The sequence below is a fragment of the Neovison vison genome, chromosome 3 (assembly GCF_020171115.1).
Source record: "Neovison vison isolate M4711 chromosome 3, ASM_NN_V1, whole genome shotgun sequence".
Classification (NCBI taxonomy): domain Eukaryota; kingdom Metazoa; phylum Chordata; class Mammalia; order Carnivora; family Mustelidae; genus Neogale; species Neogale vison.
The window spans coordinates 126,221,491-126,245,083 of record NC_058093.1 but is presented as its reverse complement, the minus strand read 5'-3'; the positions used below and the strand labels follow the sequence as shown (position 1 = coordinate 126,245,083).

The following is a 23,593-nucleotide window of genomic DNA, read 5'->3' as shown; positions in this document are numbered from 1 at the left end:
CTGGAGAACGTCTCCACCTTCTCCCAGCAAAACGTAAAATTAGGAAACCGTGCAGAGCGGCTAAGTCACTCGCCCAGAGCTACACCCCCACTGACTATTATTACGGATCTGCCGTCCTGCTTTTCGTATGACCGAGAACGCAACACTGTTCTTTCTATTTAGAGGGTTCTTTGAAAATAAGTTTCAGGAAAGATCTATGAATGTGCGTATTGTACCCGGTGGACAGTTACAAGAGAGTACTCATGACTTTTGGTTACATATTTTCCCTTCTACACTGAAATAACCAAAAACCTAGTAATAGTTTCCACAACTGCATTTAGGGTAAAAGTGCGTTCTTTCAGCGTAACAAGAAATTAAATAAAAATTACCAGGTTGGGCCCAGGGAGGACATTCACTCTTCAGATAAACGGAATGGTGGTGCTGGGAGGCCTCTGACCAGAAACCGTAATATTTTTAAAAACATAATTTAATGCTGGGATGGCACGGAGACTTCACGGCCTCTTTTTATCCTCTTCTACTTGAAAGCTCTGGAGTCTGACAGGTTAAGTCACGCTGTCCTCAGAAAACCAGACGCGGTCAACTTAGGTTTCTCTCAACTGATATTAATTATATATAAAAAAACAATGTAGGCACTGAAGTATACACTCAATCATCACTCAAATGCCCATTTTTACATCGGATCTACTTGGCCACAGTCAAAAGTGACAAATAAAAACACAGAGATCATATAAGCCTGAAGTCAGCTACAATGCCTTCATGTTCTATTCCCAGAAAATAAACCACAACACAGAACAGAAGACGATTTACAGGCATCTAATCTACGGTCCTACATGCGTGAATTATATTAATCTTGAAACAGCATTTAGATCCGTAGACTTCTGAGGTCATCACCAGCATCCTGAAAAGAGATTTTTTCCCTACGCGAGGTCAATTCCCGTGTGCCAGATGTGGAACGGGCGGTCCGGGGGGCGCCGCGTCGCCCTCCACGTGCTCTGTCGGCTCTCCGCGCCAGCAAGCTCACAGAAACCCGTGGTTTTTTTTTGTTTCTCCACTTGCAGCTGAGCTCTAGAACACGCCAGGAGTCTCAGTTCTAGGGCACATACAGAACATAAAGGAGAGCTCCGGAGAGGGCTCGTCTCCACCCGTCCACGTGTGTTCCCAGAGCCACACCTGCTGTCACCGCTTGAGAAATTCCGAGTTAGTTCAGACACAGAGTCTAAGCAGCTCCGCCGCCTCCGGACCCGAGCAGCCCTGTTCTCGAGCGGCTTCGGAACGTCCCGCTTCTTCCTGCGAGAAATTCCATGTGGATCCTATCCTGTGCTTTCCAGCTGATTCGGAGAATTTTAATCCATTTTATTTTCTCCTACAAATCTTTCACAGCCAACCGTGGCCAGAAGCGCTCCCGCTCTGAGTTCACATGAAGAATGTCTTACCGATGATTTCCGATCAGTCCTGCGTACTGCCAGGCCGATTCTGCCCGGAAAGTGTTTCTGCAAAGCTCAAGAACCCTGATTTCAGAAGTTCCCTCTACTTCCCTTACTTTTCCGAGCAGTGTCCTTCTTTAAAAGTAATTTTGTAAGCTGGTGAATGAAAAGACAGCTTTCCAAAGCTGTGTCCACCCATGACAAAGATAACGATTTACATTATTCCTAATCAATCTATTGGCCAGAAGAAATAAGAAAGAGGAAAAAGAACACTATTAAAAACTCTCATTAAAGAAAAAGTTAGCAGGACACATGACATACTGTCCGTCCAGACACTGTCACATTCACCAAATCCTCAACCCTCGGGACTGGGAAGGAAGGAGCCCCCGGCCGCCAGCCCGGCCCATGACGAGCTGAGCTGCGTCTCTCCCGTCACGGCTGGCGGGAGCTCTCCCCGGCCCTTACTCCCACGCCCCGGGACTGGACACAGGGCCTCGGACATGTCCTCTGAATCCATGGCCTGTACTGCTCCCGCGGGGACGTGAGCGTCTGGCAACAAAAGGCCTGCAAGGGCTTCCCTGGCTGGACAGCCCGTTCCGTGGGGGCACACGCCAGGCCTCTTCCTGGAACGGCTCCGTGGCCTCACTTCTGTCATTGGACAGATGTTCAAAGCAGAGCCCAACTCCACCAGGGCTTCCCTGAGTCCTGGTCCAGCAGCCGGCACCCCTGCCAGGTGTTGGAGGCTGGATCGTAACCCCCGCCCAGGCGCGGCCTCCACCGGGGCCAACCCAGAATGCCAGGCCCGTGTCTCCCAGCCCCACACTCGCCACACCTACAGAGCCCACAACTCAGCCCGTGGCCTCCTTCAACTGGGCCACCTACCTGGTAAGGGGATCACGTCCCCACAGAGGCACATGGGGATCCGAGGTCCACCCGCCCCCCCCCCGCCTCACAGTATCTAGCACATGGCCAGCTCCCCAGAACCTCACCTTCTAATGGGAACCACTCATTTTCAGCCCCTCTTCCCCCCACCTCTCAGCCTCTGGACTAGCCCCAAGCACCAGCCTCCTTGGATCGGTCCTGAACATGCCCCTCCTCCAGTCTCCGCACTGGGGAACCCCCTGCAGCAGCCACTGAGGGTCATGCAGAACACATCCCACCCACCAATGACAGCGCCTCTAACATCCACTGCCTTTTGCACTGAGCCCAAAGTCTTCCAGACGATCCAGAGTCATGACTAACTGCCCACAATGACCTCGGAAACGGCTACCTGCCGCCCATCACACATGCTTGCACACGCATGCACGCACGGGCATGCTTACACACACACGCACCCATGCTTACACACACACATGCACCCATGCTTACACACCTGTGTGCACCCCTGCTTACACACACATATGCATACACACGCCTGCACACAGGTGCACACATGCACACCTCCAGGCTCCAGCAATACCAAACTTCCCCCAGGCGTGGTTCCTGTCCAGCGCCCTTCCCTGCGCCGGGATGGAGCACCCTCACTAGCAGGTCCTTTACCATCTCCTCGGAAAGGCAACTAGGCCAAGTGAAAGATGACTCCAAGAACTCAGAAAAAACAAGAATGAAAGAAGTCTGACAATTATCACTACACCCAGAAAGCACGGAAGTATAAATATAATCACCCGCGATCTACACAGAAAATAAACATGCAATGCTTGTGCTTCCTGCAGTAAAATATAACGTAAAAATCATAAATGTACGCTAGACTAAAACAATATCCCAAAAAGGAATTGCAAGAGAGCCACGGGGAGAGGGAGGAGATGGAGAAAGAGAGGAAGGTAATAGACGTAACTCATTTCTTCACCGTCCCCAAAGAGGAAGTCAAATTATATGGTTACTGAACCCGATAAATTGAGAAACACGGGTTTAAGCAAAAGCTATAAATATAACCACCAGCATGACTAAAAACACTGGACTTTCTGCAGGCTACCTTCTGACTTCAAAAATTAAAGGAAGCATAATCCATAGATCAATAAACAGAAAATAAAGGGTAAAAGAAAGAAAGCGTAAAGAAAATAAAACTTATTTTTAATTAGGAAAGAGGACATGTGTTTCAGCAAAATTACAAAAGGAACAAATTTAACCAGGAAGACTCCATGATGGGGAAAAACAGACGTCTAGCTGTGGGCTCCCTATAAGAGACCCCGAAAGCTAAGGGACGCACAAAGTCGGGCACGAAGACAAACCACACCAGGAAAATGCAAACAAAAGCAACAGGGAAAAGGAAAAGATGATTAAAAGTTTAACTCACAGTTTAAAAAGCACTACATGGCACAAAAGTCATATTTATAAAGGGTAAAAAAAAAAATCACAAAGAAAACAGTGGTTCTTAAAGCTGTATGTCCAACCACACAGAACAAAACATGTCGAACGCCCATCCCGGTGAGTGGACGGGAAGACCCGCAGGAGAAAACAGATGCAGGAGAGATGACGAAACACTCTAAAACCTGGATCAAAAAGGAAAAATAACAGAGGGCTAGAAGGAGCTCCGAGCCCATGTGCGCCATGATGACACGGTACAGCAGCAAACACTACCGAGAAAGAACAAAACCAAAACTCACAGAAGTTCAGCCACTTGGAAAATGTTAAATTCTCCGTAGCAACGCCTGTGGCAGGTGCAATCAAAGCTCAAACCCAAAACGTCTCCTGCAACTGATCTGTGTCAAAATCTACAGGACAAAGAGAGCTGGAAGGTTAGCTCCAACAACTAAAAATAAAGAAAACATAAATGAAACACTCAATTCAAAAAGTAACAAAGAAACCTCTTAAATCCATTTTTAAAAGTGTCAATAAATAAGAAAAAAAAAAAACAGTAAAACTGATAAATAAAATCACTAACTATCCCTTTGAAAGCCCCAGTGAACGAGTTAAAAGACTAGCCAGCCTAATTTAAACATTTTTTAAAAGGCAGGATTTGGGGGAATTAGGTGTAATGACCAACAAAAGAATGAAAACTAAAATACTGCAATGTTTTTCCAAACTCTGGTTGAATACACTTGATAAGAAATGATGAAAGAAATGATAGATTTTCTAATAAAATATGAATGGTTCAACATTTACTCCAGAATTGACAGGAAAAAGTAACCAGACTAATAATCCCGTAAGAAATCAGATCTGTTGTATTCCTCCAGCGACTGACTCCAATGCGAAAAAGCCACCCAACTCACACATCTTCTGAGAAACGACTCAGATGCAGCCATTTCAATGCTGCCGGAACCGAAGGAATTCACAGAAATTTTAAGCTGTAAACGAGATAAACAAAAAGATACTTGCAGCACCAAACACAAGGCCACTGTCCTAAGAAAGCAACAAAGTACGGGTAACTGGGTGGAAAACTGACCAAGAAAATAAGCAGGCAAGTCACAGGAGAAATGAAATGATCAGCAAACATGAAGAAATGCTTAAATTTTTTAACACAAAGTATTTCCCTGATTCGCTGGCCAAGACTTAAAGGACCAATGAGAGCAAGCGCGGCCGGAGAGAGCGTCACTCCCGTCGACGAAAAACGGCATTCCAATGCTGCTGTTGAGAAATCTGGCTGTATCCATCCGTTAAAACGCCCCCTCCTGGGGTGCCTGGCTGGTTCACTCAGTAGAACACGCGACTCTTGGTCTTGGGGTCGTGAGTTCAAGCCCCAAGGTGGTCAGAGAACTTACTCTAAAGAAAAAAATGAAATACCCCTTCTTGACCAAAATTCCGTCCCAGGGAACTTCTCCCAAAGAAATATTCCCCCCAGTACACAAAACTGTGTATCAGAGAGGTTTGCCACACCCTAGGAAAGAGTGGGAGGGACATAAACGTCCAGCAAGAAGGGAGAGGATGAAGGGGGCCACCTTGCTGGGGCAGACGTCCAGCTGGTGGGTGCTGGCCGCCCCTACTGGCTGCTCAAGCCACAGCCCACTCAGACAGGTCAGAGCTGGGCCACACTGGGTGCTGGGCTTCGGGAAATCATTATAGCGTGTGCAAAACTGCACTTTACACATCCCTTGAAAAGAATAAGTTGTGATGTTTTATACACACACACACACACACACACACACAAAATGAGCAGAAGGGGTGCCTGGGTGACTCAGTCAGGTCATGTTGGAATCGTGATTTCAGCTCAGGTCATCATCTCAGGGTCATGGGACCGAGCCCCACACCCGGCCCGGGGCTGAGCAGGGAGTCTGTATGAATACTCCCTCGCCGTCTGCTTCTGCCCCTCCCCCAGCTTGTGCACACAAGGGCTCTCACTCTCCCTCTCAAATAAGTAAATAAATCTCCAAAAAAATGAGTTGCATAAAAACTCACATATGGCCCCATTTTAATGTTTTGAACTAAAGTTTACATATTAAAAATCTTAACACATTCATTAAGCTCATGTATTTCAATGCCTAAGACAGCGACGGGCACAGAGAAGGCACACTACAAACAGTAACCGGCGTACGCAATAAAATTAACGTGTCTTGTGAAACGTCTAACATATTCTTTTCTCTCAAAATGCAATTTCCTCTTTAAGTTGTAAATACCCTGAAGGCAAAAATGAGGAAAAATCTGTAGTCTCCAAACTATGCATTTTGGGTAATTATCTTCAAAGACATAGTTTAATTTGGGCAAGAACACTACCCTACGTTTTTGGCTCTAACGAAATTGCTCAAACACGTTGTGAGAAATCAAGTAATGTGTTACCTGCTGTGAATTCCACACCGCCCACCCCACGCCCCCTTCACAGCACTAAAGAGAAAGTATGCATTTTCATGCCATTTTGTGGACTTCTCTGTAACTTATTTATTTAAATCTCTGTGCATCTCTTAAAAGCAAAGCACTTTCGTCTCTCTTCACCCCCTAACACAAGAGACATCGGCAGTGTAAGGTACTGGGTACCAGCTGTCAGCATTTCTGTGTGATTAAATAATTAACCTGTGTAGCTTTGTATTAATTCCCTGGAACAGTGACAGATCAAGGCATGGCCAGCAAAGGGACTTCTGCAGTAGAAATTTATCACCATCCCAGGGTTCGAGAAAGGAACTGCACCTGTTCCCAGCGGCTACAGTGCCCAGTAACTGGAAGGATGCAGTCCCGTATCCTTAGCTCTAACCTCAGACTTCTTAAAGTGAATTAAACAAAGTGACTTTCAAATAAATATGAAAGAAACGCTGCCCTCAGTGACTCCATGTGAGCCTACGGTCCTGGCCTCCGAAAGTAGTCAGGGCTCACCCGTGAAAGGGTGTTTCAATCTGAAGGCTTTACCGCGACACTGAGGTCCAACCGGCAGATCCTAAGGCTAGTGAGCCCCGGAAATTCCACGTGGCTGGGCAGAAAGTGTCTAAGCTCTTGAGACCCCCCACCCCCGGATGCGTGGCCAAGAGGGGGCGACCAGCGATGGAGGTTTCAATCCTTTCCGGATAAGGCCCACTTGTACAGTGGAACTCACTGAGACGCACGTGGGTTCGCGAACACTGCGGAGGGTCTCCGGCGCACACGAGCACGCGGTGACCCCGACGGAGACGGCCCGCACTTCCCCGGCCGGCGGAGACGCCCCCTGGCCTGCACCTGCGCCCGCCGCAGGGCCCTGCTGCGGGGCCTCGGGAAGCGGACCCAGGGCACAGGCAGAGTGCGTCGCTACCGCAGCGGGACGGCACGGCCTCGGACTGTCACCCCGCTGACCGCAGGCGTCCTCTGCCCTCAAGTACTGAGTTTTCTAAACTCAGACGCTGCTCCTCACGTGCAGGACGGCGAACAGAACCCCAGTGTGTCAGCAACCCTCAGCCGTCGAGGAGGCATTTCTGTGACTGATGGGACAAGAAATGGAACTTGACCCTCGGTCCAAATAATGAACTTGCGGACCTGCACGTCTGGATTTCCAGGCAGGACAGCAGGTAAGCCACACAGAACAGCACCGGCCCCAGAAGGACAAAGCCATCTAACCGGGCGTCCCCTTGAAAATGCGCCAACACTGAAGACGCAGACGGAACAGCCGTCTCAGGACACCTGGAGAGGAAGACCGGCTCGGCTGTCTCCTCAACACAAGGCCGGCTTCTGTCCCTAAGTGTGGCCCATGACGAGCAGGCCCCCCGCCCCCCGCACTATATGCTTGTCAGCCCCCCCGCTTCTGCCCTCCCCGCCCCCACACGAGGCCCCCGCGAGGCAGTCCCTGAGGCTGGGACGTGACAGGCCTCTCGGCACTCGTCCGCACACCCACGGGCGCGGGCACAGCCCGGCAACCAGACTCCAGAGCCCCGGGGGAGGCCGGGCCAGAAACTCCCCAGGCCGCGTCTCAGCCGCATCCTCTGAGACGAGGTTCCTTTGCTCGAGAGGACGCCGCCGAGCTTCCTTCTGCGGAGCAGCTCTGCGGAGCCGCCGCTGTCACCCATCTCAGGGGGAAACATTCATCTTTATTATTATTCATTCATTCATTCCTTTACTATATTTAAATGACCAATTTAAAAAGGACTAATCAGGTATACTTGTCCCGGATCCATTCCAAAGAAAAAGGCTGCTGCCTCTCCACGAGGCGCCCGACCTCACTTTCCTAAGCTCCAGTGCAAGGTCCCCAGGGCTCGGACCCCTACCCCATCAGGGCCTGGGAGAAGGAAGGGGACACCAGGCAACCAAGGACAACACGACACATGGGCTCCGCCTGGGGTCTCGCTCCCGACGCCCTGTAGGCCCAAGGGGAGAGTCCATGCCACACGCGGTCCATCGGCCTTTTAAACTGCGGGGCCAACAAGACTAACCTGGGGCAGCGTGCGGTAAAACAGGCTTAACTCTTGAAAGGCAATATAAATAATATCTACCTAATTGGAAAAAAATAATTCTTATGTCTTTCCTAGAGAAAAAAAAAAGCAAGGAAAAACAATGGATGATGTTGTTAATGCACAAAAAGTAGGAGAAACCAAGTCGCTCACACAGCTTCTATGTCGGATGTCAAATTATCACTCGATGAGACCGAAAAGGAACTCCAAGCGCCACGATCCTCCTCCGGTCACCGGAAGTCTCCGGGTCAGCGGGGCTCATCCCCTAGTCAGTCCCTCTGTGACGGGCCAGCGGCCGCGGGAGCTGAGCCTGCGCCCCGCTGGCCCTCAGGAAGGCCGGCATCTCGTCCCACTTCCCGGACGACACAGTGAAGGCTCGCCGAGGCTCCGTCCCCGGCCCCAAGTCACTGCTGGGTCCTGGACTCGAGGCCTCACCGCCTCACACTCAAAGTCCTTTCGCCACAACGGTGATGCCAGACTGGCCGGCCCGAGGAGGGCCGGGTCCCGGGGGCGGGGGGGAGGGGTCCTAGCTGCAGGAACACGGCACGATCGCCACACACGGCACATCGCCCCCCGAGAGCACACTCAGTGACACACTGGGAACGACGGAGGCACACGCAGCGGGGCCGGGCTCCTGCCTCCCCCGGGACGCACCGCTCAGCCCCCGGCACCCCCACGCCGCCCGCACCGGCTCCCGGCCCAGGTCTCGCAAGTGCTGACGAACCACCTTTCCTCCTCCCGTTCAACTGCTAACGTCCCACAGAGACGTTCCCAGAGCGTCCTCGTGGGCAAACAGCTGAGCTCTCCCAGGGACGATCTCTGATCACCTCGGTGACAGCCTTGTTTAGGGCGTATCACCTCAACTCCCTACAGCGGCCCCAGCCCGGGTGCAGGCCTAACAGGGACTCGCTGCAAGGGTTAAATCCACACCCGATTTCCAAGACGGGGTGCAGAAGCAGAACAAAAACAAAACCTCAGTAATAATGTTCATGTCATTCACATGTCTGAGTAACAGTCCGGACAGCCCGGGTTACATAAGAAATTCACACGACTTGAACCATTTCTCGCACGGTCACTGGGAACACTCAAGCGACAGATGCGCTCACACTCCGTAGGGCAGAGCTGGCCGAGCCGTGGCGGCCTGGGGGCCGAACCCTGCCCACCACCTGTCTCTGGACGGCTCGGGAGCTAGGAATGTGTTTTACATTCTTAAGTGGTTGGAAAAAAATTACAGAAAAAGAATAACATTTTGTGACACATAAAATTCTATGAATTTCAAGTTTCGGTGTCCATAAATATAGCTGCTTTATTTGCTGACTTGCTGTCTCGGGCGGCTTCCGTGCTATCAGGCAGAGCAGCTGCAACAGAAAGGGCTGGCCCGCGAGGCCGAAATAGTTAGTATCTGGCCCTTCACAGAAAAAGCCCACCGACCCTACAGACCCCTCATTTCCAAAGTTCGGGAGGGTGGGCTCCATCCCCCTCGGGCTCCAGTGGCGCCTCCCTTTCCAAAACCTTCCTGGGGAAGGCCAGGAGCCCAGGGTGGGGCGAGCCCCCCCCCCCGATCTGGCTAGGACCGCTGGGGGCCAAAGTAGGGCCCCCCGCTTCGGATCCTTGGACCACCCTCTACATTTCCCCTTCCTGATGGATGACTCAAAATCCTTGTCCTCAGAGGAGATATGACTACTGACTATCTGCCACGTTCCAGCCCCCAGAGGCTCGGGCAATGGGTTCCCTCTCGGGGGACTGTGCACTGGCTCCCAGCTTCTCTGCGGTGGCTCCTGGGTGACCCCAGCCATCGCGAAGGCAGAGGAGCTTGGAGAGTGGGAAGACGGGTCCTCTACAGTATGATCTCTGCACGGTGATTCAACTCTAGGTGCCCCGACCAGCCCTCCCATTAACTCCACTTTCTAACAACCATGAGGAAGGTCATAAACTCAAGGTGACTGCCCAGAGGAGGTCTATAGAGAGCCCAGCTACAGGGCTTTGACCAAGTCCCCTGCATGGGTCTCAGCATGCTCCCGAGGGCACGGGGGCTAGAAAGGCCTCCCGAGCTCCTAACGGTTAGAAATAGCAAATGGTACCCATATAGAACACAGGCACTGCCATGCTCACCACGGGCGTGGGATCCATGTCTGTGGAAAGGAAAGGAGGGTTGACAGAGCACTTACGAGCTATTTATCTGGGGGCTCATCCAGGCCTTCGCCAATGGGGATTCGGGTCTATAACAAGACATTAGTAACAAAAAGTAAACTTCTAATACAATGGGAAACTGTACGGCAGTCACTTGGTTCACATTTTTAGGGTGATTCAAAAAACCAGGTCTCGGTGCTTTGCACTCTGTTATCATTCACCCCGCTGGTTCTCTGAAACCCTCCCCACGAGAACCACCTTCCAAGAGTCACTATCACCGGCCCGAAGACACTGTTCACGTTAAAACCAGTCGTGACACCCTGTACAGAAACAGCCAGTGTCAGAACCAACGTAAGAACGTCCCCTCTAGTATGTGCTGGAGGCTTTCCTTCCACAGGAGAACTGAGGACTTCTGCCCTCGTCGTCAACTCAACACATGAACGGCAGGTTTCACTCCGTGTTTCCGTCACCAGAAAGCTCAGACTAAATTCTGGTTCGAGTTCGGCCCCCAGGAGGAGTGCTGATAGAGTGTGATCGATCACCCTATTTTCCCCTCGTCACGGTCTATCACTTCATTTCCTCGTCCTTGGTTTTTCTTAATGTTCCGCCCTAACGCGTGACCCCAGCACTCGGCGCCTCGCAGACGGCACGAGATGCGCACAAACCAGCAAACTCGCACTGCGGACACACAGATACCAAGATCTCAATCACCAGACACTCAAGCCTGCAAACACGCACTCGGGATGACGTCCGTAAGTGAGACACCGACCGAACAGATCTACGCAATCCCGAGTTCATGCTGGACGTAGTAGGTCCTGAAAACTTCTAGAACGGCAGCAAACTACCTAGGACAGAGTCATTGGTAAATCATGAAAACACATTCGGTACCATCTTCTCCAGAGAAGGAAAAAGAGATTCTAAATCGGGGTCTCGACGTACTGATTTTTCCTCTGACGTGGAAACCTAGACCGTGGGCCTGTCTGCGCACCCGGAGCAGCGAGCAGGCTCGGCTTTCTGAGCGGCTCTTGTGCAATGAAGCAAAACGCACGGCGTCCTGGCCCAGCTCCCGAGGGAGCCCAGGCGGGCGGAGCAGGCAGAGACCTCCCCACAGACCAGTAACAAGCTGCAGGCGTCCACACGGCAACCCGGAGCCCAGCAACAGCAGCCAGCCAGGGCCAAGGGCAGCCGCGTGTGGCTGCTCGACTGCACGCCCACGGACACGCAGGGAAACGCGGGTCTCCCCAGGTCTGGCTCGCTCCCCGGCCCACCTTCCTTTCTTCGGTGGCCTTGTGGCCCACGTGCACCAAGGACGTGTGGACGGAGAGGGGCGCCACTCCCTGGCCGGTCCCAGCCAGCAGCTCCCCTCCTGGATGTCTGTGGTCCCCCGCCCCCTCTCTCGGAGCACCCACCACACAGAGGCCCGCTCTCCACCGACACCCGCACCCCATCACCCGCTGCGGCTGAGCAGGAACGCCCCGGAGAAACCGCTGCCCTAACAACAACGCTCGTCTGTCTTCTCGACCCCACTCCCTGAAACTTTTCGTGGTGTCTTTTTTTTTCTCTTAGGGCTTTCTATCCCATGCTGGTCATTTACTTCTTATGGTTACTGTCTCATAAGAAGGGTGATCATCGGTACTACCACTGGGTTTCCCAAGAAAATCGATTTCCCAGCCCATGCTGAGCTGGGAATCTGTGCAAACAGCTGCCAGGCCTTCGGTGATCGGGGCTTCCTCGAGTCTCTGGCCGGCAGAGCCGCAGGAACCGTGGGTGGGATAGCTCGTCCGGTTCTCACACTGACGCGATGCCCCACTGAGAGAGGCAAACACGGAGCCCACATTTTTTCTTCTCTCTGGGACTAGAGCTGAGCACCAGAGGGTCAAACTGACGTGGGGCAGTATACTATCCACGTCTTCAATACCCCATCACTTGCAGGGTCTACACGCTGCAGCACACAATGAGCTCTCAGTCAAGGTCACCTTGAAAGTGGGCTTTCTCCCACCTCCCCTTGCTGTGGCATCCAGCATGTGCTGGGAACTGGGAACCCAGAAACCTGTCTGAGCTCTGCTCTGTGGCCGTGGCCTTCACCAAACCACTGAATCCATCTGCCTTTCAACTCCTGAAACAAGTCAGGATTCTCCCCAAACTACCTCCAAGACTTCCATCAGTTATAATACAAATGTAAGCCTCAATCTAAAAGCCCAGACAGAAATAGCATAAATTTACAAAGAAAGGTAAATATAGTCAAAGAGTACACGTTTTCCTTCGCGGTCATTGTAGGGGTGTGACTGAACGCTCCCTGGAAACCCAGAGTGAGGACCCACATTAACTCTGCTCTTGCCAAAAGTTGCGGCTTCAGCGGCCACCAGCCCCTAAGCTTCGACAAGGCCCAGCAGCTCTAGCACTGTTTCCAAGACGGCCTACTCCGTCCGCAGACGGTCGGCAGGCCTCACAGGAGGACAGCGGGAAGCACACGCAGACGACGGCCCCTCTGTAGCCGAACAGCGAACACAGACTGTACCTCATCTCCAATCACAGCCCAAATCCGAGCTGCAGGAACCTCCTTTTTTAACCGATTCCTCCAGATGCTGGAAACTGGGGAGCTGTTAGAAAAATTAACCATCCTTTGACAATTTCAGAGTCTACGCAGCCTGTGCTCTGCCGTCAACCTAGAACCAGTGGAGGAGCCAATCTTCCCATAAAACCATTAACAGATTCTGCTTTTCTGTCACCAGGGTAATTTACTGAGGCCAATTTTAATCCTGCCGCTAAACCACTAATCCCACGACTCTACAGAATTGTCCCCAAGTTTACGTTGCTATGGCGAGGACTTTTATGTGAGGAATTCACGTATTTACTCCTAGTCATGTTTTTTAAGTTGGCTTTAGGAATAAGATCCTCTTCCCTGCCCCTTCCATTAAGAAGTAAAAAGCCATTTTTTGGACTCAGGTCGGCCCCTGAACACCTGGGCTGGGCCGTACTCAGCACAATAACGCTAATGTAAATTACGCAGGGTGTTACTCAAAGGGGCAAATTATCGTCATTATGCTAATGGTCACGCTAAAGACATGAAAAGCTTTGGTAAGATGAATCTAATCCGGTGGGAATATGATTATCAATGTGAATGATGATATTTTCTCAAAGTGGCATAAAAACGTTCTCTCCGTGTCACTGATAATGTCAATATAAATTATGCATCACCAAAAGCGGCATTCGAGCACATCGCTGCGATGTTATGAGACACCCAGGCCCGCCTTCCCGCCCACAGATGCCCCGCACACACGCGCGTGTACGCACACGCGGGGTATAAATGTGTTTACTTCTTCCGCTAAAACAGGAGAACCGGCAGGATGAAGCCACAGAGGCAGATCAAGGAGAGGGGCATGGGGAGACGCCCTGCCTCCCGCCGCGAACAATGGGAGCGCGATCTTCGTGCTGGTCCCTGCTTGTAAATTCCCGGGATGTCGCCTAAGAAGCCACTCTGGTGAATTACACACAAGACCATCCAAAAATTCAAAAGCAGTATACGTAAACAAGGCACTGAGTGAGGGCATCACTGTTCCGCCTCTGCGGGATTCCAGAACAGCACCACAGAAGCTTAAACTGGGAGGTGGGATCATCTGTTTGCTCAGGGATTCGACCGCTCATTTAAAAAAAAAAAAAAAAAAAAAACAGCCACGTCTTTAAGGTGGGAAAAAAACACATTTTTCAGGTCTCGCTTAAAATCACTAAAATAATCGGGAGCTCAACAGGGCCTCTCAGCCTATCCGCAACCCACAGAAGTTTTAACTGCTCGCATTGGGCTCTGTAGTTCCCTGAATTAACACAATCAGTCAACCTTGAGTATCAAACTATTTCCCACCAAAATTCCTGCAGGAAAGAGACAAGTGATGCTTGCTCACTAAGCTGAAGCGTCAGGGGAACAGGAAGCGGCTGGAGCGCGAGCAGCCCCGCCCCCACGCTGGAAGCATTCTTCCCTGTACTAAATTTCAAAGAACATTCTCGAACGCTGAAATCAATCAAAGCCTAACACCATGCCAAGTCAGCTCGAGCAAGATAGGTTAAATAGTGCCATATGGCAAAGGCAGACACATGTTGCCCTTTTCTGAAACAAAGGGAAAAATTCCTAAACAAATATCCTTTACTTCAACACGAGAAGAGCTGAAGACAGGGGTTTCCAAGTGTTACTAAATAATGCTGCAAATTCTATTTTAATCCTTAACCATCTGGGGAAAACTACAGAGTTTTAACACAGAACCTCGATCTTTGAGAGTCTCTCTTTAACGATGTCCTGAAAGCTAACACCACATGTCAGCCTAAGCTCACCATCCCCTAAAAGAGCAAGAAAATAACAGGACAGCTGTATCCAAAGGCCGAGGGGCCATCGGCAACTCCCCGGGGGTACCAGATCCTCAGGAGACCAGTCTACCTGCTTCTGAAGGAATAACACGCCAGATTAATTTGGCCTTGAAATAAAATATATTAAAAATCTCCGCCTGCGTTCAGCACTCCACTGAGGAAGTGTCTGAACTTTACAATCATATATAATACCCATCCCTGAAATTTTGATTAAACAACTTGATTAAATTCTTAACCAAATACACATACACAGCCAGAAAGAAAAAAATCTACCAGAACGAACTCACATTTGAAATAAACAGCAAAATGTATCTAAGCCCAATAGAGTCTCTAAATGATTTATCTTTTCTATTCCCCTGTGCAGTGTCTTATTTATTACTTTACATATATTTACATGTTTACATTCTCAAAGTAGTTGCATCTCTAATTACTCCTGCTCTGTGAGCTCCACACCAGTGGAATCGAAGAATAAAGGCCAGAGCTTTTGGGAAAACTACTTTTAAGGAATGTTGAGAGCCACAAAATTACACTCCTTCACACTGTGCATGTCTGCCGCCGGGACACGTCTCATTCTGGACGTAAATAATGACAGCCAGCTCCAGCTTTGCAAAGAAAGGCTTCAGCTGTTCAAATCACGTGTAGCCAGAAGCAAGGGATAAGGGATACACAAAACGGACAGTTGCAACTGCTCATTTTTACCAGTCCGTCGAAAACATACTTGACACACCCCAGTGGGGGGCACAGATCCCAAATCTAAGTGACACGTTTATAGGGCCTGGAGATGTATCCTCCCACAGGTGTTACAGTCACACCCCAAAAACAGTCCTCTGTCGAAGAAAATTAATTTCAAAATAAACATGCACTTTCAAGAACTGGATGAGACATTTTTAATTCGTAGTGAATGTTTTTCTTTATTCTTCTTCTAAAGTTAAAGTTACTTTTACTAGTAAATTCTTCCTAAACATTTGATGTGATTCTTTCCTTAAAGTGGGCTTGTGACAAGCCACCAATATTCCCGAGAACTCTGAGACAGGCCCAGCTAAAGCTCGATGACGAAGAGGATGTCCCGCACCCCCACCCACCCCAACCCACCCTAAAAGGTGGGGAGGGGAGATCTCAACCCACTCCAGGCAGAGGTCACCCCTCTATCAATGAGAAATGTCCCACACGTCCCACCCCAAACTCCCCTGTTTCTGGGACCAGTGAGAACTAAGAGCAAGGCTTGAATCTGAAAAAGGCCGTCACTCACGTGGCCCCGAGACCCATTCAGACCCGTAACAGGCTGCTGCCAACACACTGCTGGCCGCTGGCCATTGGGTGGAAAGGTTGGTGGTGACAGCCGCAGAGGAGGACAGGACAGGACAGGAGGGAGAAGAGGGTCTCTGTCATACCGGGTGGCCCAGGCCACCAGTTAGCCCTAAGCCAAACACAGAGCGGGAGTCAAAAAATTGCTGGTACCCCAAGTCCTGGGCAAACTGAATGGCGCACAGCCCACAAAGACCCACCTGCAGCCGACATCCCCCCGCCCCGCCTTCTAGACCCCCAGCCTGCCACCCGACCCCGTAACATTCATGGAGAGGCAGGCCGTCTGCTCAGGCCTCACAACCACCTGCACCCCAACTCTGCACTTCACCTAAAAAAAGCAGACCCAGAAGGCACGTCATTCCCGACCCACAGACTCACAGTCCGGGAGCCGAAGCCGGCGACACAATCACTGTGCGCGTTTACACATCACTAGTCTGGAAGCACAGGTCGAAGCAGCCAAGCGGTAAGCAACCCACGGAAGGTCCAAGTACTGGCTGCTGGTTCGGCCGTCAGTTCAAGTACAGAGCAGGAGTCCGCCAAGGGTCAGGGCAAGGCATGGACGCTGGGCTCGGCGAGGGTGGGGCACGGCCCCTGGCTTTCTCTGGACTTGGGTAAGGAAGAGGAGAGCTAATTCAACTTTTGTCACAGACTCTAGAACTTTTGAGGGGTTGGGCTGAGGGCAGTGAAGAGACGCACTTCGGAGAGAAGAGCTCACGGGAGCACTGAGATGCAAAAACACTGCCAGCACCAAAGACCGCTTTCGAGGAAGGAACTTCTATATTCAAATATCTATAACACGGATATGTAATCAAACGAATGGAACTTTCTTTTGCTTTCTTCCATTATGTCCCTGACTTCTGCTTCAATCCATGCCCTTGAAAAAGTCTTGATGTCTCCGGCTACCTTTGGCTTCCAAACACCAGCGAAAAAGCTCTGTTTCCTGCACCTTTAATACAGATGCTTTATTCAGTTAGAAATCAAGTTGCAAACAAAAATACCACTTTTAATTATATAATTAACACCTGCCCTGTTCTTCAAGGTTGAAAATGGAATAAAACCCAAAATAGCACCCTGTCTTAACACTGAAAACAAGCACATTATAAAAGGCAAACGCAGGCCTTCGGACAAGCTCCTCCGCTCAGAGTGTAACCCGCCTCCACTCCAGGGCCCTGTTCCTGGGACAGTAAGGTATAACGCACTTGAAACTCCACACACACTGCCCTGCCAGACTTACAGCCACTCCCACAAAATGCCTGTTTAAAAGATTCCTTCTGGTACATTAGAAACAAGACCAATAGCTATCCTGGAAAATGAATACATAAAAATCCACAACAACCATTTAACTGAGTGCTGGTTTCTCAAGAACAGTGTCCGTGATGAAACGCGACCCAACGTCCTCAGCCACATCACCACTCTTCCCTATTTGGTCAGACTGAAAACACCGTCTGGGAGACAGAGCATACCTCACTGTCCAACATTCTCTAAAGAAGTCTCTCTTCTTTTCCATGTGAGTGCTGGGACACCACATCCACATCAAATTCATCAACCTATAAAACTCAAAACAGCTCCATGTAGGAGCAACTAAGGTCCATGAAAGTGAAGTTCAGTGTATGGACATGAAAACAACATGGTTTCCCCACCGACCAGCTTTCAACAACCTCTCTCTTTCCTCCTTGAAAGTTTCTGGGTCAACATCCTCCAGAGTCAGACACACAGGACCTCAAAGGCCCAGGAACACCTGAATCCCGCACCTGTCCAGCCCCCTTCAAAGGCCATTTACCAGTCACGACGGGACACACAGCGACACACTGAGGTCTTCTCACCCAGGATGAACGGCCGCACACAGGGCAAGTTCCCGCTCTGGTGTTTCAGGAACCGGGCCATTTGGAAAGAGGACTCCGGTGAAGACGTCCAGAAATAAAAACAAGCAAAACTCCCCTCTCTCTGCACTGCTGAGCACTGTGCCTTCGGAAGCATTGCTCTGTTTCCTTCCAGGGAGGCATTCCCACTCTTCCTGGTCATTTTATTACACATCCCGGGGGACCGCGAATATTTTTTAGGATGTTAATGTGCTCGGAATGTTTCAGTATATTCAAATAAGCTAATTTAAGGAAACAAAGTCCTCCTAAGGAACTAAGAAAAACACTAGACTAGACCCACAGGCTTGGGCCTCAGCCCGGCACCATTCTAATTGGAGGACTCGAGTCTCTGAGGCTTGGCTGCTTCTGGCGGGGCCCACGAGATGGCCCGGGAGCCCAGTGAAACTGAAGATGTCCTCCTGGGGCAGCAGCGCCCAGACCCAGGCTCCGGGCCAGCTCGCACCCCTCGGTCCCCGATCTCACCGAGAGGGCAGGCTCCGAGCCTCGCGCGGCAGAGGCCTGCGGTGGGTTTAGTTCCCGCGGGTCTGCGTCCCCAGAACAGCGCGGCTGTTTGGACGCCACAATCAAGAACGTAAGGGAGGAGGAGGAGGAAACAAACGGACGATGAAGCGATAAGGCGGCCTCTCCACGCGGCAGCACAGGGAGCCTAGCGAATAGCACACATGCCTCGGTCCCTAAAGTAGCACTTACATTCCTAAACCAAAATACTCCCGTCATATTAATAGGGCGGCTGAGAGCATCATCTGGACAGGATCCCGCTGGGGGGGCGCCAGCCCTGCTCCCACTCCCGCCCCTACTTCAGTGCCTTTTGCCACAGGGCAGGACGGGAGCCCCCGTTTCTGAATCATCTTGAATCAGGATCACAGACTTAACTGCAGGTTGGGGGGGGCGCCTTCGGGGCATGTTTAATGTTTAATGAAGACCACCACCCTCTAAAGTTCCTTTTGTGACTTGCTGTTGGGTCCCGCAGCCCCTGCCCTTTGTTACGCAGGGGACCCCGCCGGCGGGCCCCACGCCCTCGGGCACATCTGGGCTTCCAGGAACTGCCCCCCGCGTCCACGCGGGCCGCCGCCGGCGGGACGGGCAGAGGCCACGCAGGCAGGACGCCACACCCACGCGCCGCAGCCCCGCGCGCGGCCCGCGGCTCCCCCGCGCGACCCGCGGCTCCCCCGCGCCGCCCACCCGCGCGCCGGCCGGCCCGGATCAGGTGTGAATACTTATGTAATCGTCCTCGGGGCCACGCCTTTGCCCGCGCCCCACCTCCGCCAGAACAAAGTGAAGTTTAAAATAGAAACCAATTACCTGGCCGCGGCCGCGCCTCGGCCCCCGGAGCGCGGCCCGCGCAGCCGCGCAGACCCCCGCCCCCGGCTGCGCGGAGACACGCGCCCCACCGCCCCCCGCCCGGGCCAGACCCCCCATCCCCGCCCCCGGCCCGCGCAGCCCCCCCCCGCGCCGGCCAGGCCCCCCACGCCCCGCGGAGACCCACCCCCCCCACACACACCCACCCCGGCCAGACACCCCCCCACTCCCCGCCCCCACCCGCCAAGACCCCGGCCGTCGGGCCCAGCGGAGACCCCCGCCCCGGGCCAGGCCCCCCCACTCCCCGCCCCCTGCAGACCTCCGCCCCGGCCAGGCCCCCCCACGCCCCAACCCATTCCCTCCAGCCCGCTCCCGCCCCAGCTAGGCCCCCTCCGGCCCGCACGGACCCCCGCCTTTGTTACGGTGCGAAGTTGGGCCGTGGGTCCCCGTCTCTTTCACTTCTTGGGTTACAGTGCAGGCGAGTGACGTCCGCTCCACATGACGGGGGCGGGGGGCGGACGCCGGGGGGCGGGGGCGCGGGCCGGGCCCTCCCCCACCTCGCTGCTCTGCCCGCCCCGCCCACAGCCCGCCCCCTGGCAGCCCAGCAACAAGCGGCCGCGCCCCCGCCCCTGGGGCGGGCAGGTAAATCCCCCCGCCCCCGCCCCGCCCCCGCCCCGCCCCCCCAGCGGCGCCCCGGGCCCGGCGCCGCTCTCTGGGAGATACATAAATAGGAATGATTTAATCCCGCCACACCTCCCCCCTGCTGCCCATTCCTCACTCGGCGAGCTCACCGGGGTGGGGGCCGGGGTGGGGAGCAGAGTCGGGTCGAACTGGTGCCCGAAAATGGCCGGAGCGGGAGGATGGGGTCGGGCACCACCTCGTAACTGAGTTGGATTCTCGCAGGGGGGCACGACGGAGGTCGCCTGGGGCCGCCCGTGGGTCCCCGAGGTAACCCCGGTGCGGCCGGGCAGACGGGCACCCCGCGCGTGGACGAGGGCGGAGCGCGGGATCCCTCCCCGGGGCCTCCCTCGCGGGGTCTCGGGGGCAGGAGGGGCCCCACGTGGGTCCGTGACCGGCGCGCGGCGGCAGCGGCATCCAGCCCGGCACGACGCCGCGCGGCACCGGGCGCCTCGCGACAGAGATGCTGCGTGACCGGGTCCGGCCCGCACGCGTCCACACACCGCGACCGACGTCCCCGGGGCAGCTGGCGCCAGGTCAGGCCGGCACGAAGCGTGGGGCGGCCCGTGACGCGCTCCGCCCGTGAATGTGCCCATTGTGCGGGGGGGACCCGGCGGGCGCTCGGCGCTCCCGACTCGGGTGGGCAGCACAGCCTCCCCCGACCGCGCGCGGGTCGCGCTCCGGAACCCGCCGTGGCCTCGGGGTGAACTTCCAGCGCCACCGCGTCACGAGAAGTTGCGAGGTGCCCGCGTCCGCACTTCGCCACGATTCGCACCCCTTCCCCCAGCGCCCGTTCCGTGCGCTCTGCGCCTGGCGGGCGGGCTCCGTCCCGGACCCCGAGCGCGCGAGGCCGCGCCCGCCGCGTGGGAACGGGACGGAAGGGGCCGCACGGCGCGGTCCCCGCCGCTGGAAGCGGAATCCCATCCCTCCCGTCTCCCTCCCCCTCTGCAGGTTCCGACTGGAATCCGAAAGCGGCTCTCGAACGCCCGTCTTTGCGGGAGGACCTCGGAGGCGGCGAGGCCCCCCTGCGACGGCCGCGTGCCCATCTAGCTGCCCAGACTCAGGTAGAAGCGTGTCCACGTCTACAGCACGGGGCTGTGCACATCAGGCGCTGCGGGCGCGCGGGGCCGGCAGCGCGGCTCGGGGGGCGTCCACATGGGCGCGGGCACGCGCGCGCGCACACGCGCACTCCAAATTACCTCCGGGATGGAGAAAGCCGCTGCGGATTGGCCGACAGAGCCGTCACTCACACCCAGGGGGCAGGGAGACTTCGCAAGGCTGTTTCCTTCTTCTTTTTTTTTTTCTTTTTTTTTTTTTTTTTTTTCCCTTTCCCTCCCTACCGTTTCATTTAATGGTAAAACAACAGCAGAGCCCTGAAAGTTAGCCATCTGCGCGGAGAGTTTGCTTTCTTTAACGACGGGGGCGTCAGACAATATCCATTTAAATATATTTTGTTCCTCCACAATGGCTGAAAAGGGAAATTAGCGATCCGGGGTGGGGGCGGAGAAGGAGCTAGGAGTGAGGAGGAGGGGGTCATCCGGAGGGGTGGACGCGGAGTGAAGAGTTGTTCTCAACGCCCAAAAAAGACTTTGACCTTTATTGATCTCGAAATTAAAAAATGTTTTTCACAGATCAGATTGTAAGAAACGCCGGTCCTAATTTATGCACTCATTATTTTAATTTTATTATTTAAGCTTGCGCCAGCAATCGTGTTTCCTTAAGAAAGAACTGACCTATTTTTGGCTGGAGATAAACGATCATGTTAACAGATGTTAATCTTGTAATCTGTTTTTCCTGTAAGCACTTTACATACCCGGGTTTCAGACCTTAAAAATAACATCTTTTCCAAAAAGACCTGACGTCACAATTCACTCCCTGAAAAATCACACCCCCCCTCCAGTTTTTTTCCTCTGCAATGATTTCAAAGACATTAAATCTTTTTCACTTTATAAATGCTGATTTGTTCTGCCTCAACTCCCACAGGCTTCTATTTGCATTTCAAATTCCACAGGTTACACCAGTCGCCTTTTCAAAAAATGTAAACCAACAATGAAGCAGCAAATGGCTTTTTGTGCATCTGGATTAAATAAGGCGCAGAATGAATATATTTAAAAAGAGGGCTGAGCAAGTTGATCTTTGCACACCCGGAGACCAAGTAATTCTTTATCAGTAAGCCAGCAGAATGAGTAAGATGCAGACACACAAACCCCAGAAGGTCCTGGTCTGATCCCGGTCTGCTGCGGGGAGCTTATTAACGCGGATAATAAATGGGGCTGACTTACAGACCCACATTTTCGGGTAAAAGGCTGGGTCTCTCTGGTCCCTAATTGCAAGGCTCCAGCGGCTTCCCTGCCCACTACCACTGATTGTCAGCCCACACCAACCTCCTCCATAAACCGCTGTTTTCGATATCCAACTCGACTGGCTTTTAACAAACTTATTCATACAAAGTTTCTTTAAAACTTGACGAGGCGGTTTATTCTAAACACTGATCGCAACTATTCGGTGTGTTAGTTCTCCCTGGAAATGGCAGACGAGGCGCTTTTCCAAACACCCCCCACCCAGCAGTCTCCTTTGCTCCTATATCCCCGGGTACATGTCGCGATCGGTGGCTCCCCAACCCCCACTCCGACCCCCGCCAGGCTCGGTGCATCTGCGAGGAGCCCCTGCCACCCTGGGCCCTCTCCCCACCCCTCACGGTCACTGAGAGAACCTTCGCCCCCACCCCCACCCATCCCTAACTTCCCTTCCAGGCGCACTCACTTCTTTAATGTTAGGGTCACTTATATGCCCCCAGCTAATGGGCATGCAGCCAGGGGAGGGAGAGGCAAACCCCCCCCCACAAACACACACACGCCAACACGTACCCGAGGCAGCAGCGCTCCGTGCCCACAGGCATCGATCCCATCAGCCAAACCCTTAATAATTGAAGCGGCTCCTTGGGCTCCGCAGCCCCATCACCCACCTTCACTAGCCGGAGCGTTTTACTTTAAAGTAAGGCAATTTGCTCTTTGTCTCCTAATGGATGGAGAGCGCATCCGAGCTCCCCTCCTCCCGCGTCGCCTTTGACGAAGTGTACAAAGCCAGAGCCTCTTCCGCGCTCCCACCCGGCCCCCACCCCGCCCCTCCACTGCGGTAAAAACCACCTCCCAGCGCTCGCCTCGCCGCCCGAAGTTGCATCTTCCCTCTCCTGGAATCGCCGAGCGGAGCAACTACCCACAGGGAAGCCAAGCCGCCCTCCCCGCGCCCCGGAGTCCCTCCCCGCCCCCCACCCCCGCGGTGCACACCGGGGTCCCGGGCACCGCCAGGCCCCGGACCCCGCGCCCCCCCCTTGCGGGCCCCGCGGCGCCCCCCACCCCACCTCGGCCCCTACCTTGGCGGGAGGCGGCGGGCCCGGGGAAGAGGACGCGCACGCCCCGCGCCTCTGAAGGTGAAGCCGAGCGCCCGAGGCGCGGAGCCGAGCGCTGCACTAGATCGACCGCGCCAGCTGCGCCCGGGCGCGGGGGACGCGCGAGGGCGCGCGGGGCCCGCCACGCGCCCGGCCCCCTCCCCGCGCCGCCCTCGCGCGCCCCGGACGCGCCCGCCCCGCGGAGACCCCGGCGCCGGCCGGGCTCGGGGGGCTGCGCGGCGGGGGGAGGGGGCCGGGACCCCGCGGCCGGGCGCAGGCCCGAGGCTTCCCCCAGCCACGGAATGGTCTGCCCTGTAGGAAACGCACACGCTCCACTATTGTCTCATCAGCACAAAG

At 53.8% G+C, this 23,593-nt stretch overlaps 1 protein-coding gene across 2 annotated transcripts in view; it reads right to left on the bottom strand.

The window, feature by feature from the left end:
* ZNF516 (zinc finger protein 516) overlaps positions 1-23,348 on the bottom strand; it is a 109,754-nt gene extending 86,406 nt beyond the window's left edge. The window contains exon 1 of one of the 2 annotated variants that reach the window (XM_044242797.1): positions 23,222-23,348. The gene's annotated coding sequence lies outside the window, so the exon portion shown is untranslated. Of the gene's footprint in view, positions 1-19,577; positions 19,622-23,221 lie in introns of those variants that run through there. The other variant, XM_044242798.1, reaches the window with a different exon arrangement.
* Positions 23,349-23,593: the final 245 nt, after the last annotated feature.